Here is a 14,942-nt window from a genome sequence, read left to right as displayed (position 1 = left end):
GGCTTCTTTTGCTCATCAATCCTGGCTGCCAAGGAGGAGGTCAGACCTAAACAAGTAAATAAGAACAAAGAGATTTAGGTTGGCAACTCTGAAAACATTGCTGGTTTTTACAGAAGAGGATTCTTACATAGCAACATATACCTAAAAGAAAGCCATCCCATTAAGTCCATTTCAAAAAAAATACCACTGGTTTCTCTCTCTCTATTAGTGCCCCCCCAGAATATCTACAAAATTCTTAGCTCCAGAGTGTGCAGATCTCAGAATTGTTTGTGTCTTTCGGCTTTTCCCGGTTAGGGGTCACCACAGCGGAACTCTGGTAGTTGATTTTTACGTGCCGAGTTACCAGCCCTGACGCACAACCTTCAACGAAGGTACGCCCATTCACGCATGTCTCCACGCAGAAGACACTCTAGCTGAGAATCGAACTGGACTGCATCTTATTATGAGGCGAAAACGCTACCGCAGCACCACCACCGCGGATAGTGTACAGATCTCAGAATGCAAAATGTAAATGTTTCTCATCTCAATTTACAAACCTTATTTCAGCACAAACTCCTCAACCCCAGACCCTGTATGCACCTAAACTAATAATTAGCCACTATCTTTCAGCTTCCAAACTGTACCAATCTCAACCATTAGAAAATGCTTTGACAATCTTTCACCTGAATTCCTTAAAAATGGTAGCAGATGCACTGGAGTATTCTACCTCCATCTTGACTTATCCCCCCATTAAGGAATATTATGTACCCACACTGTGGAAAGCAAGTTTTAACATATCTCTGCACCATGGCAAGCCTTGCCTGCATTCGAACACAGGAGAAGTGGTTCCTGTGCCTTGTATAATGTCACATAAAAAAGCGCAGTAACTAACATTTATGTACATGATTGCGTCTGGAAAAGGAGCACTTCAATTTCCACAGTTTGCAGCAGTGCAATTCCTCAGACGTCAGAATCTAGAGAAGGACTGCAGTGCAGGAAGTAAGCTGTGCCATAAATTCTCAAGGTTTGGTGACACTTTGCTAGATTGGTTTCACCAGCTTTTGAAGTAACTACAGTCTAACTGTCTCTGTTGACTTTGGTAAGCAAATTTTTGTGGTTACATAACCGCATGAATGCTGTAAATTGGGCTAGCAAGAAATGTAAACAAAACTTAGGACAGATAAATGTACATGCATTGAGTAAAGGTAGTAAACCCAGTATTGTGTCAATTTTAGACAGACTACAGAAGTTGTGTAAACAGCATATTAGCAAATGTAAAACCTTATTAGGGCAAGTTGACAGAAAATATGTAAATGCATACGTTTGACTGGTATCCTAAACAGAAACATGATTGGTATGACAGTAAATGTTTACTGTGAAAACATATGAAACTGCTTTCTGTGTGCAATGTCATAAAAAAAAACAGTTCAGACCATTGTTAATGGTAAACAATGCAAGTGTATGACCCTTATTTGGTTATGTCCTGTCACCACATGTGAAATGTTAATGTCAGAGTTACAACAGCAGTCAAGTCAGTTATTGACACAGTCTTCTGTACATTCTGTTTGACAAAAGTGGCATAAAAAACACTGCACAGTACAACACAGATAACAGAGTTCATGTTGAACTGACAGAAAGATTTAATAAACTTATGAGAGACAGAGTAAGTTCAGAAAGTTCAAACATATGCAAACACTTTTTCAGAAGTGCATAAGAGCTTTAGAGTCAGCAGAACAGAATACTGAAAAATGTCAGACAGCCTGTGCAAAATCACAAGACGAGTTAAAGCAACAGCAGTTAGCTATACTAATAAGTAATTTACGACGTACTATTCTACATCTAGAAAATGGTTAGTGTACACAGCAGGATCTAGTTAAAAGCAGTAAAGACATGAGGTCACAAGGCTGACATGCATGTATTTTCTTTTCGCCTAAAGTGCATCTGTTGAAAATGCACAAGAGCAAAAGGCAGACAACAGCAAATGTAAATAATGTAAATATATCAGTTTTAAACATGTTAGTTAAGCCAATATCTATTTTGTTTCTTACAATATTTTGTAATTGTATAATAGCATTAAAAATCGCAAAGATTCCAGCAAAAACAGTATTCAGAAGTAATGTTAGTAATATAAGGTTGTGCTGAGTACATACAAATAAAATCCAAGTTTAAAATGAATGCATAGTTAGGCAAATTACAAATACTTATTATAGTGTTTTACAACTGCATTCTAATATCAAGTTGCAAGTGTATTAACAGATGACTGAAGGCAAAAAAGTGCTGAAGGGGTTAAGAGATGTACTATGCTAGTAAGACAAGACTGTCAATCAGTGACATTTCAATCAATCATTTTAAATTAACTTTTCATCCACAAATCTATTGAACTGTAGGCCTATAGCCATCTTATCACTATTAAAAGTTCTAGAAAAATACATCCATGCACAACTACTTAACTACTTTATTACTAAACACCACCCAAGACCCAATCCAATAATATCACAGTACAGTCTCTGCCCACCACAGCTACATCAGCATTTATCATAAAAACAAAGGTAATTAATATAAAACCTGTCAGTCTTTTTGGATGTTGGAGACTGGGAATCAGTAGACATAAAAGTGGATGCAAAGGCATCCAGAAAGGCCTCCAAGACTGCAGGTACAGGAGGTGTGGGATCCCATACCTCCACCAAATTACAGTATCCGTTTTGAACATCTGATATGTGTCTGGATTCCCAATCAGTGTTGCAGCATTATATAGTTTACTCAAAGCAGATTTCCTTAGTGGGAGAGTCAGGAGACAAGATGTCTTTATCAGCAGAAGCAAGGTGACCAGGAGAATGGATCTGTGATGAAAATGCTAAGGAATCTTCATTACAATCAATCTCCTCCTCAGATGAAGAATCATGGTGTCTCTTCTGGAGGAAGAGGAGTAGAAAAGAATGAAGGGAGGTTTCAAAGACAACATGACCTTATAAAGGCCATGTGAGAATGGCACTCCTTCCTTTTCCTGAGATGTCTGAACAGAAGAAGCACTTTGTATTTGGTTTCTTTTTCTTAGAGGTGAAAACTGCCTTCATGAAGAAGGATGGGTCAGACTAAACCATGGCAGACCTCCATTAAGTTCCTGGCACCTCTTCCCTCACAATAATTTGAGGAATGCCCTCTACTCCCTCTGAAATAATCACCTTCAGTTTCCTCCTTGTCAACCATATCAATATGAGCAGTCTCATTAGACTTGTGAGAGAGTCGAGCACCAAACCAGTGAGAACAGTGGTAGTGGGTGCCTGAAAAGGAATCCGGCATACCATGAATTCCTGCTGCATCTCAGTGGATGCATCCAAATCAGATTGGGCAGCAGAAGGTTCAAGCCTAACATTCTTGAGCTTCCTTTTTTGATGTGAGACGGACTTCTGAGGCAGAGGGTTTCACCATCTAATCCAGACATTAGACTTCTAAGTATGTTTAACTCATTAACACCTACTTGGTGTGGAATGTCACACTTACAGCAGCTTAGACACATCTTGCATTAAAGAACATTTTCTGAAAAATAAACTTAAAAAGCATCAGCATCATCATCTTCTTTCGGCCGTTCCTGTTAGGGGTCGCCACAGCGGATCACCTGTTTCCATTTATTCCTGTCCTCTGCATCTTGCTCTGTCACACCAACCACCTGCATGTCCTCTCTCACCTCATCCATAAACCTTATCTTAGGCCTTCCTCTTTTCCTGTTACCTGGTAGCTTCATCCTTAGCATCTTTTTCCCAATATACTCAGCATCCCTCCTCAGCACATGTCCAAACCAACGTAATCTTGCCTCTCTGGCTTTATCTCCAAACCTTCCAACCTGGGCTGACCCTCTAATATACTTATTCCTTATCCTGTCCACCCTCGGCACAACCACTGCAAATCTTAACATCTTTAACTCTGCCACATCCAGCTCAAACTCCTGCCTTTTTCTCAGTGCCACTGTCTCCCACCCATATAACATAGCTGGTCTCACTACCCTCTTGTAGACCTTTCCTTTCACTCTTACAGGTACTCATCTGTCACAAATCACTCCCGACACTCTTCTCCACCCACTCCATCCTGCCTGTACTCTCTTCTTCACCTCTCTTCCACACTCACCGTTACTCTGAACTATTGACCCCAAGTATTTAAACTCATCCACTTTCGCCAGCTCTACTCCTTGCATCCTCACCATTCCTGTATCCTCTCTCATTCACACACATATATTCTGTCTTACTCCTGCTGACCTTCATTCATCTTCTCTCTAGAGCATATCTCCATCTCTCCAGGGTCTCCTCCACATGTTCCCTACGCTCAGTACAGTTCACAATGTCATCTGCAAACATAATAGTCCACGGGGACTCCTGTTTGATCTCGTCTGTCAACCTGTCCATCACCATTGCAAATAAGAAAGGGCTCAGAGCAGATCCTTGATGTAACCCCACCTCCACCTTAAACGCATCTGTCACTCCCACAGCAGACCTCACCGTTGTCACACTACCCTCATATATATCCTGTACCACTCTTACATACTTCTCTGACACTCCTGACTTCCTCATACAATACCACAACTCCTCTCTAGGCACCCTGTCATATGCTTTTTCTAAATCTACAAAAACACAATGCAACTTCTTCTGACATTCTCTGTACTTCTCCATCAACACTCTCAGAGCAAACATCTCATCTGTAGTGCTCTTTCCCGGCATGAAACCATACTGCTGATCACTAATCATCACATCCCTTCTTAACCTAGCTTCCACTACTCTTTCCCATAACTTCCTGCTGTGACTGATCAATTTAATCCCTCTGTAGTTACTGCAGCTCTCCACATCACCCTAATTCTTAAAAATCGGTACCAAAACACTTTTTCTCCATTCCTCAGGCATCCTCTCACTTTCCAAGATTTCATTAAACAATCTAGTTAAAAACTCCACTGCCATTTCACCTAAACACCTCCATGCTTCCACAGGTATGTCATCTGGGCCAACAGCCTTTCCATTCTTCATCCTCTTCATAGCTATCCTTACTTCCTCCTTGCTAATCGATTGTACTTCATGATTCACTATCCCTACATCATCCAACCTTCTCTCCCTCTCATTCTTTTCATTCATCAACCCCTCAAAGTACTCTTTCCATCTCCTCAACACACTCTCCTCGCTTGTGAGTATGTTTCCCTCATTATCCTTTATCACCCTTACCTGCTGCACATCTTAAACTTAAAAAGCATAAGAAAAACAAATGTAAATATATTGTGAACAATAATTATTATGAATGGTGCCAGAAACATGGCCTCAAGCCGAATACAAAAAAATGCATCATCCCCTTTGGGGAGAGTGATGTCCCCACAAATTGTCACATTAATAACATCCTAAGCACGCAGTCAGTTGTGAGGGATTTAGGCACCCTGATTGATACCAACCTGACTTTTAACCACCATGTTGCTTCCATTGTCCGGAAAGCTTTCTACATGGCCTACCTCATAAGTAAGGGTATCTCATCCAGGGACAAGGAGGTCATAACATCCCTGTATTTGTTCCTTATAAGGCCCGTTATGGAGTACAATGCCTCATTCAGCACGTACCTCGCAGCACATGCAGCAGCTAGAGAGACCACAGAGGTTCCTCACCAGAAAAATCCAGGGCCTCAAAAATCTACAATACACAGAAAGGCAAAAACCCTATCCCTCTATTCTGTTTCATACAGACTCCTCAGAGGTGACCTCTGTCTGGCATACAAGGCAATCTCGGACCCTGCCTTGATGGGACTGCTGCACATCTGCAAGTCGAGCTCTACTTGATGTCATGGCCTCAACCTGGTCAGTGACATCAGTAGGACTTGTTGGCAGGACAGATTTGTATCTCAGAGACTCCCGCATCTATGGAATAGACTCCATCTCCACATCAAGCAGAGTACCTCATTACCCCTTTTTAAGCGCAACCTGGATAACTGGATGGGAAAGAGAAAATACTTCTCTGGGATTCCACCTGGGTCCCTGCTGGACAGGGGCATTGGGTGCTGATTTGTCTATGCATGGGCTAAACTCTTGGCTAGGCTTATAAGGGTCACAGGGCCAATAGCCTAGTAAATTTCTATGATCTTAAAACTATACAAACAGCAATATTAAACAGTAAGAAGTATTCTGTCCAGTGATGGTAGTCAGTGCATTCATAATATTTTTAATAAATACTGTAATATATTATAATGCACACAAAGTCCAAATTATATTTTTTCTAAACTTTCACACAGACATATATTGCTAGAACATTTCTATTAACCAGACGCACTTTCACGACAAGAAATTCCATTATAACTGCGTGTTTATTAAAATATTTACAGAAATATGAAAACATATATTTAATGGTATAAATAATTCAAATACTGCACATCTCTTAAAATGTGCAACTTACAGCTCAAATATCAAAGACAAGATGTTCTTCGTCTTCCATTGCTGCAGTCCTGACTATGGTCCGATGCAGAAGCAGTTTGGTTGGCGTTCTGAAATATTTCGAACCGACGGGTTTCAGACCGAATCAGAGTTGGAACATTTTGGTTTTTCTTGCCTCAGTATTTTACCGGATGTCAGAAAAAGTGAATAACTGTATTATCATCTATTAAGAGGAGGTTAGACTGTGCCAGGTTAGTGTTTGGGAAGCGATAAAACAGTGAAGCCTAGGGTTGATGAACCGGCAGTGGTTCTTTAGAAGGCTCAGTGGGAGTCCCAGGCAGAAACTATACTATTACAGGATGTGCCTTCTCAGGAGGTAGGCCAGGCTGAGGGGCTTCTCAGGTGACTGTTCTTCCCTCTTCCTAAGGTAGTTAGAGCCTCCTTCTGTTGCCAAAACTTTTTTGGAGAGAGTAGGCTAGTTCAGCTTCAGTGGGGCTTCTCCTAGCATTTCGGGTTCTGTACCTAAGAAACATATGCTTAAAATGGCAGAAGATTTGATTACTATGATTAGAGGTCTGCATCTATGCCCCGCCTGATAAGAGGCCTAGGGGGAACAGGAGTTTGATAGTTTTGAACAGTGTTCAGAGGCTTCAGAATCTTCTGTGGAAGATATGCAGGAGTATCCTACTTATTCTGATTCTGATGTGGATGATTCCACTCCTACAGCTTCTCCGCCTGAGGATTTCTCATTTCAGAGACTCTGCATTCCATGAGGGAGCACTTTAAATGGGAAGGCCAGGATTACTCTGATTCCAGGAAAAGGCTTAGGGAATTCTTGTTTTTACCCCAGCATAGGCCTTTAGCTATTCCTCCTGTGTTGAATGTGGTGGAAGATGTTTTGCAGAGGCTTCCTGAACCCTGACTCTTTGCCTCCTGCTCCTGTTAAGCCTGATAGGTATTATAGGTGCCTGAAGCTCATAAATATTTGTTTAAGAGTCCTAAAACTATTTCTCAAGGGCCTAAAAAGGCTTCTGTGGTTAAAAATCCTGTTCCCACTGATAAAGAGGCAAGGGCTTTGGAAAGAAAGTGTATACTTCTTCCACTCTAGCCATGAGAGCATTGATCATGCTTAAATATCAGAATTATCTCCTTTCACAATTGAAATCTAAGGTGGATGCTTTGGCGGAAGGTATTGAGTGTAATGAGTTGCTGGATTTGGTTCACGTGTCACGGTTGAACAAGTGGGTAAGCATTCTTTGCAATGTGGTTTTGATGCTGTACAGGCCTCCTCGAGGGTGGCTGCTACCAGTTCTGTTCTTCATGCTTGGTTGAAGGATCAGAATTTAGCTGAGCATGTTAAGACAAGGATTTTGGATGCTCCTTTACAGTCTGATGTGTTGTTTGGATCGCCTGTGGAAGCAGTTTTAAAGAAAATGGAGGACAAAGCTAAGTCTATGCAGACTGTTAAAGATTTTTTGCAGGTGCAGCCACCAAAGTTTAGTAGAAATTGGCCTGCTAAGGGGTGGACATATCCTGCTTATGATTCCCAGTCTAGGGGTAGGTCTAGACGTGGGGCAGGGCTCAAGGTTCCTTTAGGCCCTAGAACAGGAGTTCACCTGCTCAGACTTCTGGTGAAAAACCCAATGACCTGTCTTTTCAGCTGCCAGCAGATTCACGCCTGGCAGCTCCTTTGGGAGGAAGACTGTCTCTTTTCAAAGAAAATTGGGATTTAATTACTCAAGACAAATGGGTGTTGGATATCATTCACCACGGTTACAGATTTTATTTCCATACAATGCCCCTTTCAAAGGCATGCCAGACGCCCCTCCTCCACAAAGAAAAGAGCTCTCTCTTTCAAAGAAAAGAGGCTCACAAAGTTTCAGTTACTTCACATAGGGGCCATACAGCCAGTCCCTGTATCAGAAAACCAAAGAAGGGAACACGTGGAGACCAATTTTGGATTTATCTCCTCAACACGCTTTTGGACATTCCCAAGTTCAAGATGTTGACGCAACAGCTTTTACCTCTGCTGGGCAAAGATCACTGGATGGTAACTTTAGATATCAAGGAAGCTTACCTTCATGTGCCTATAAGGCTAAGTTGCAGGAAGTATCTAACTGGAAATTCTCATGATCAGTTCTCTGCATTGCCCTTTGGCTTATCTACTGTATTCACAAAGGTTCTGGCTCCAGTGATAGCTTACTTCAGGCTTCAAGGAATTCAAATCTATCCTTACTTGGCCTGATTCTGGCTCAAGAAAAGGAAGACCTTCTACAGCATCTGGAATATGTTATAGCAGTGCTAAGATGCCTAGGGTATTCTGTGAACGAAATAAAGTCCAGTCTAGTACCCTCTCAAGACATGTGCTTTCTGGGTGTGAGACTGAATACAGCAGCCCAGATGGCCTTTTACCCCGGACAAACAAAAGAGTCTGTCACTTTACTCCATCAACTATCTCATCAGTCCGCTGACTGCAAGGACAGTCCTTCAAGCATTAGGGTTCATGGCATCTTGTATTCTGGTACTTCCCAATGCCAAACTGCATATGAGGAAGCTACAATGGTATCTCAAAATGTATGGACACAGCACTGCCAGGATTTGGACACTGTCATTCAAATAATAAAAGAATTCTTGTGGTGGGCTCAGGAATGTCACCTAAACAAGGGACGCCAGAGGCAAGTCAGATCTTAACGACAGATGCCTCGGACATTGCTTGGGGAGCTCATCTAAATGGAAAGTGGATACAAGACAAGTGGCCTGCCAGACTACAGCATCTACATATCAACATGAAAGAGATGTTAGCAGTCCAGTTTGCATTAATGGCTTTCAAGGAGTTACTTCTTCAGGGCAGGTGTTGATTCTAACAGACAACACAACTGTCATGTGGTACATCAACAAGCAAGGGAACACATTCTTATCCTCTATGCAGGCAAGCAATGATTTTATGGGAGACTCAGCCTGCAATTAACTCTTCAGGCAAGGTGTCTGCCAGGAGGACAGAACTCCTTAGCAGATGTGTTAAGCAGACAAATCATGGATCCCAAACTGGATCTTCATGTATTTCAGAAATTGACAGTGTCATGGGGAACTCCAGACATAGATCTGTTCGCTTCTCCACTAAACCACCAGCTGCCAAAGTATTGCACAAAGGGTTTCATCACACAGCTTGGAAAGTGGATGCTCTGTCTTCGTTGGAAAAATCTTCATGTGTATGCCTTTCCACCTCTGCCACTTCTTCCAAAGGTACTATTAAAGGTCAGACAAGACAGGCCAAGGATGATTTTGATAGCTCCAGATTGGCCTCGGCAACACTGGTACCCACTACTACGGAGTCTGGTAAAAGCCTCCATGGCCTTTACCTCTGAGTCCTCATGTGTTAGCTCAGAAGGACGGTCATCTGCTCAATGTCAAGCTACACTCTTCATCTAACAGCCTGGCATATTCTGTGTTGAAACACAGCAGGTCTCAACTTCCTCAACAAGTTTTAAATGTGATTATGGAAGCTAGAAGACCTAGTACTAGGAGAGTGTTTTATTTTGGTGTACAGCTAAGAATTTGGAGATTTCTGAGCCTAATTTGAGTGTGGCTCTTCAATATCTTACTGAATTATTGGACAAAGGTTTGTCCTTCTCTTCCATTAAGATTCATGCTGCAGCTATTTCAGCTCACTATGATTGTGACCCACCTTTGTTTTCGCATCCTTTGTTCAAGCAGTTTCTTAGACTGCTTGGGATCTCAATTTTGTGTTGGAAAACTTACTCTACAACCTTTGAGCCTGCAGCTACTGCTGAATTGAAATACTTGTCATGGAAGACTGCTTTTCTGTTGGCTATTACTTCTGCAAAAGGGTGTCTGAGTTGCAGGCCCTTATGGCAGTAGAGCCTTTTGATTTTCCATAAGGATAGGGTATCATTACGTACTAATCCTTCTTTTATGCCTAAGGTGGTTTCTAGTGTGGCTTTAAACCAAACTATTCATTTTTTGCAGATCCTCAAAATAAAGGGGAAAGATTTCACACTTTAGATGTACATTATTTAAGCAGGACTAATTTAGGCAGTCTCAGCAATTGTTTGTTTCTTTTGCTTTGAGTTCACAGGGCAAGCCTGTGTCAAAACAAACTATTTCTAGGTGGATTGGCTTTTGCATTGCATTTTGTTATTCCCATCATGGCAAGGAGATTCCAGCTGGGATTAGGCCTCATTCCACTAGGGCTACTGCCACTTCAACAGCATTTCTAAGGGGGGTGGCAACTAAGGATATTTTGGAAGCAGCTACTTGGAGTTCAGTGCTTCTCTAAGCATTATCACCTTCCTATCTACTCTAAGTCTAGGGCTGGTTTTGCCACAGCTGTTTTGCAGGGCATGTTGTCAGCTCCTACTTCCTTATGATTTGCCAGCCTCACCTCTGCTTTGGGATTCTCAGGACTGCAGCAATGGAAGACGAAGAACATAGTACAGTTTTGTACCTACCATAAATGTAGATGTTCGAGATTCCATTGCTGCACTGTATTTAGGGTGGTTGTGTAGGTGAGTTTACATGCTTATATTTTTGTATATGGTTGTATATATTGTACATGTTTTTTTTGGGACTTGTCTCTTTAGGGTCTTCTGACATCTGGGGCAAGAAAAGACTGAGGATATGGCGTCTGGTATTCTACCCAATAGTCAGGACTGCAGCAATGGAATCCTCGAACATCTACATTTATGGTAGGTACAAAACTGTACTTTTTCAACTGTTTGCTTAATTTCATAGTTACAAACAAAACAGCAATATTTTTATATAGTAGGATATAAACCAACATTTTCAGTGAATTGTCTAGTCTCCCACATTGGTGTTTCACATCATATACCTCAATGCAATGCAAGTCTCTCAGTTAAAAAATATGAACATAAATATGAAAATATATGTTCATAGGTGTGTACTAGGATAATGGCCCTAGAGCCTTTACAAGCCTAGCCCATAGGTTTACCCTGGCATCGTACCACCCAACCTTTAGTTCCTAGTGCCTCTGTCAAGTAGAGCCACTGGAGTGATCCCCAGGATGAATTTTCTATTTCCCATCCACTCAAGATTTTGCCTGAAGAGTCAGTGAGTTGCTCTGCTTGACATGTATGGGAAGTCTGTTTCATAGCATGGGCAGTCTCTGGGTTATGAACCTGTCCCCCCCAGCATGTTCTGTTGATTGTGGTAATGAGGGTGAGGTCTCTGGAGCATGTGGTGCAGAGGGATTGGGATTTCTTTAGATGTAGCATTTGTAACAGAGCTGGGTCAGACATGGCTTTGTAAGTCCAGCAGAGATAAGCTGTAAGTAGGCGATATGAGACAGAGAATAGTTGGAATTTTTTTAGTCTGTCCATATAGGACAAGCATTTAAGGCCTAGGATCCTCTTTGTGAGGTATTTTTGCAGCCTCTCCAGTTGTTGCAGGTGTCTAATGAGGTGCATGCCAAATGGGGCACTGTGCTCAATGATTGGCCTAATGAGGGAAGAGTAGAGGGAGGCAATGACCTCTTTCTTCCTGGATGCAAAACCCTTAGTAATGAGATGTGCCACATAGAAGGACTTTGACCACAGTGGCAATGTGGTGGTCAAAACAGAGGATGTTCTTCATCTCACATTGCTGCAGTCCTTACACTTGGGTAGTCCGCTGTCCTCGGTCGGCCCAAATATCAAAGTATAAGGCTGACGTCGGTCAAGGCGCATTAGACTGACATCAGGACGTCAGGGTACAAATGCGCATGACCGACGTCATATCCTCAGTCTTTTTTGCTGCATGGTCCGATGCAGAAGCAGCGTTGCAAGTGCCGTTCGGCGTTCTGAAATTTTTCGAATTCGGAGTTTCAGACCGAGTCAAAGTTGGCTAAGTACCCGTTGGGAATATTTTAGTTTTTTCTTGCCTCAGTGGTTTACCGGATGTCAGAAAAAGTGAATAACTGTATTTCTTGTGGGAAACAGATACCGCATAGAGATTATCATACTTTGTGTATTCCTTGTTTGGGGCCTGAGCACGACGTTGTTGGGTGTCGCTTTTGTGCTAGGTTCAATAAGCGCACTATAAAGCGAAGGTTAGATTGTGCCAGGTTAGTCTTCGGGAAGCGGTGCAATTATAATATGCCGTCGGATGCTCCGGCGTCCGCTTCTTCGAAGAAGCGCAAAGACAAGGCTGCTAAGCCCAGACAGGAGGAGTCGTCCGTACCGGACGCCGGTTCTTTGGAGGTGTCGGTGGAACCGGGGGTTCCGCCGGAGGTTTCTCTGGAGTCCCAAGGGGAGACTTTGTTATTGCAGGATGTGGCCTCTCAGGAGGCAGGTCAGGCTGAAGGGGCTTCTCAGGTTACTGTACTCCCCTCCCTTCCTAGGGTGGTTAGGCCCTCTCCTTCTGTTTCCAAGGCTTCTCCCAGAGGCAGGCCAGGTTTAGCTTCTGTGGGTGTCACTCCTAGTTCATCAGGGTCTGTGCCCAAGAAGCACATGCTCAAAATGGCAGAAGATTTAATTACTTTAATTAGAGGTTCTTTGCCCCCTCCTGATAAGAGGCCTAGGGTGGAACCAGAGTTGGGAAGTTTTGAGCAGGCTTGGATGTTTCTGAGTCTTGACTGAAGACTTGCAGGAGTATTCTCCTTATTCTGATTCTGATGTGGATGATTCTACTCCTTCAGCTTCTCCTCCAGAGGATTTTTCTTTTCAGAGACTCTTCATTCCATGAGGGAGCATTTTAAGTGGGAAGGTCAGGACTTCTCTGATTCCAGGAAAAGGCTTAGGGAATTTTGTTTTACCCCAGCATAGGCCTTTGGCTATACCTCCTGTTCTGGATGTTGTGGAAGATGTGTTTGCAGAGGCTTCTCTTAATCCTGATTCTGTGCCTCCTGCTCCTGTTAAACCGGATAGGTATTACAGGGTGCCTGAAGCTCATAAATATCTTTTTAAGAGTCCTAGGGCGGACCCAGAAACTGTTAGTCAGGGGCCTAAGGGTGTCGAGGCTTCTGTTGTAAAAAATCAGGTTCCTCCAGATAAAGAGGCCAGGGCTTTGGATAGATGGGGAAAGAAAGTCTATACTTCTTCCACCTTAGCTATGAGGGCTTTGAATTGCCAGTTTCACATGTTGAAATACCAAAACTATCTACTTTCTCAATTGAAGTCTAAGGTAGATGCTCTGGCGGAAGGTATTGAGTGTAAGGAATTGCAGGATTTGGTGCATGTTTCTGAACAGGTGGGTAAGCATTCCTTGCAATGTGGTTTTGATGCTGTACAGGCCTCTTCTAGGGTGGCTGCCACTGGGTCAGTTCTCCATGAGCACGCCTGGCTGAGGGATCAGAATTTATCTGACCATGTTAAGACAAGGATTTTAGATGCTCCTTTACAGTCTGATGTGTTGTTTGGGTCACCTGTGGAGGCAGTCTTAAAGAAAATGGAAGACAAGGCTAAGTCTATGCAGACTGTTAAAGATTTTTTGCAGGTTCAGCCTCCGAAGTTTAGTAGGAATTGGCCTACCAAGGGTGGGCGTATCCTTCTTATGATTCCCAGTCTAGGGGTAGATCTAGGCGTGGTAGGGGCAGAGCTCAGGGCTTTCAGGCCTAGAACAGGAGTTCACCTGCACAGTCTTCGGTGAGGGCAGGGGTCAGTCCTTTCGTAAACAGGCCCAATGACCTACCTTTTCAGCTGCCAGAGCCTTCTGCCTGGCAGCACCTTTGGGAGGAAGGTTGGCACTTTTCAAGGAAAATTGGAGTTTAATTACCCAAGACAGATGGGTATTGGATATCATACACAAAGGTTACAGGTTTTATTTCCATACCTTGCCTCCTTTCAAAGGCATGCCAGACGTTCCTCCTCAACAAAGAATAGAGGCTCACAAACGAATTTCTCTGCTACTTCAAATAGGGGCCATACAGCCGGTCCCTCTGCCAGAAGTGGGCCTAGGATTTTACTCTCGCCTGTTCCTAGTACCAAAGAAGGGGAACACGTGGAGACCAATTTTGGATTTATCTATCCTCAACACTTATCTGGACATTCCCAAGTTCAAAATGTTGACGTTACAACAGCTTTTACCTCTGCTGGGCAAAGATCACTGGATGGTAACTCTGGATCTCAAGGAGGCTTACCTTCATGTTCCTATCAGACTAAGTTGCAGGAAGTATCTGCGTTTCGGGCTGGAACTTCTCATTATCAGTTCTCTGCATTGCCCTTTGGCTTATCTACTGCCCAGAGTGTTTACAAAAGTTCTGGCTCCAGTGATAGCTTTCTTCAGGCTAAAAGGAATACAGATTTATCCTTATTTGGACGATTGCCTGATTCTGGCTCAAGAAAGGACGAACTTCTTCATCATCTGCAATATGTGATAGCAGTGCTAAGATGCCTGGGGTATTCTGTGAGCGAAATAAAGTCCAGTCTAGTACCCTCTCAGGACATGTGCTTTCTGGGTGTAAGACTGAATACAGCATCCCAGATGGCCTTTTGACCCCGGACAAACAAAAGAATCTTTCCCTTTACTTCCATCAATTGTCTCATCAGTCCAGGCTGACTGCAAGGACAGTCCTTCAAGCCTTGGGGTTCATGGCATCTTGTATTCTGGTGCTTCCCAATGC

Source organism: Protopterus annectens, chromosome 8.part0 (genome assembly GCF_019279795.1).
Source record: "Protopterus annectens isolate FY-2018-M chromosome 8.part0, PAN1.0, whole genome shotgun sequence".
In the NCBI taxonomy this organism is placed as follows: domain Eukaryota; kingdom Metazoa; phylum Chordata; order Ceratodontiformes; family Protopteridae; genus Protopterus; species Protopterus annectens.
The sequence above is the reverse complement of the archived record's forward strand: the minus strand, read 5'-3'. Positions refer to the sequence as shown.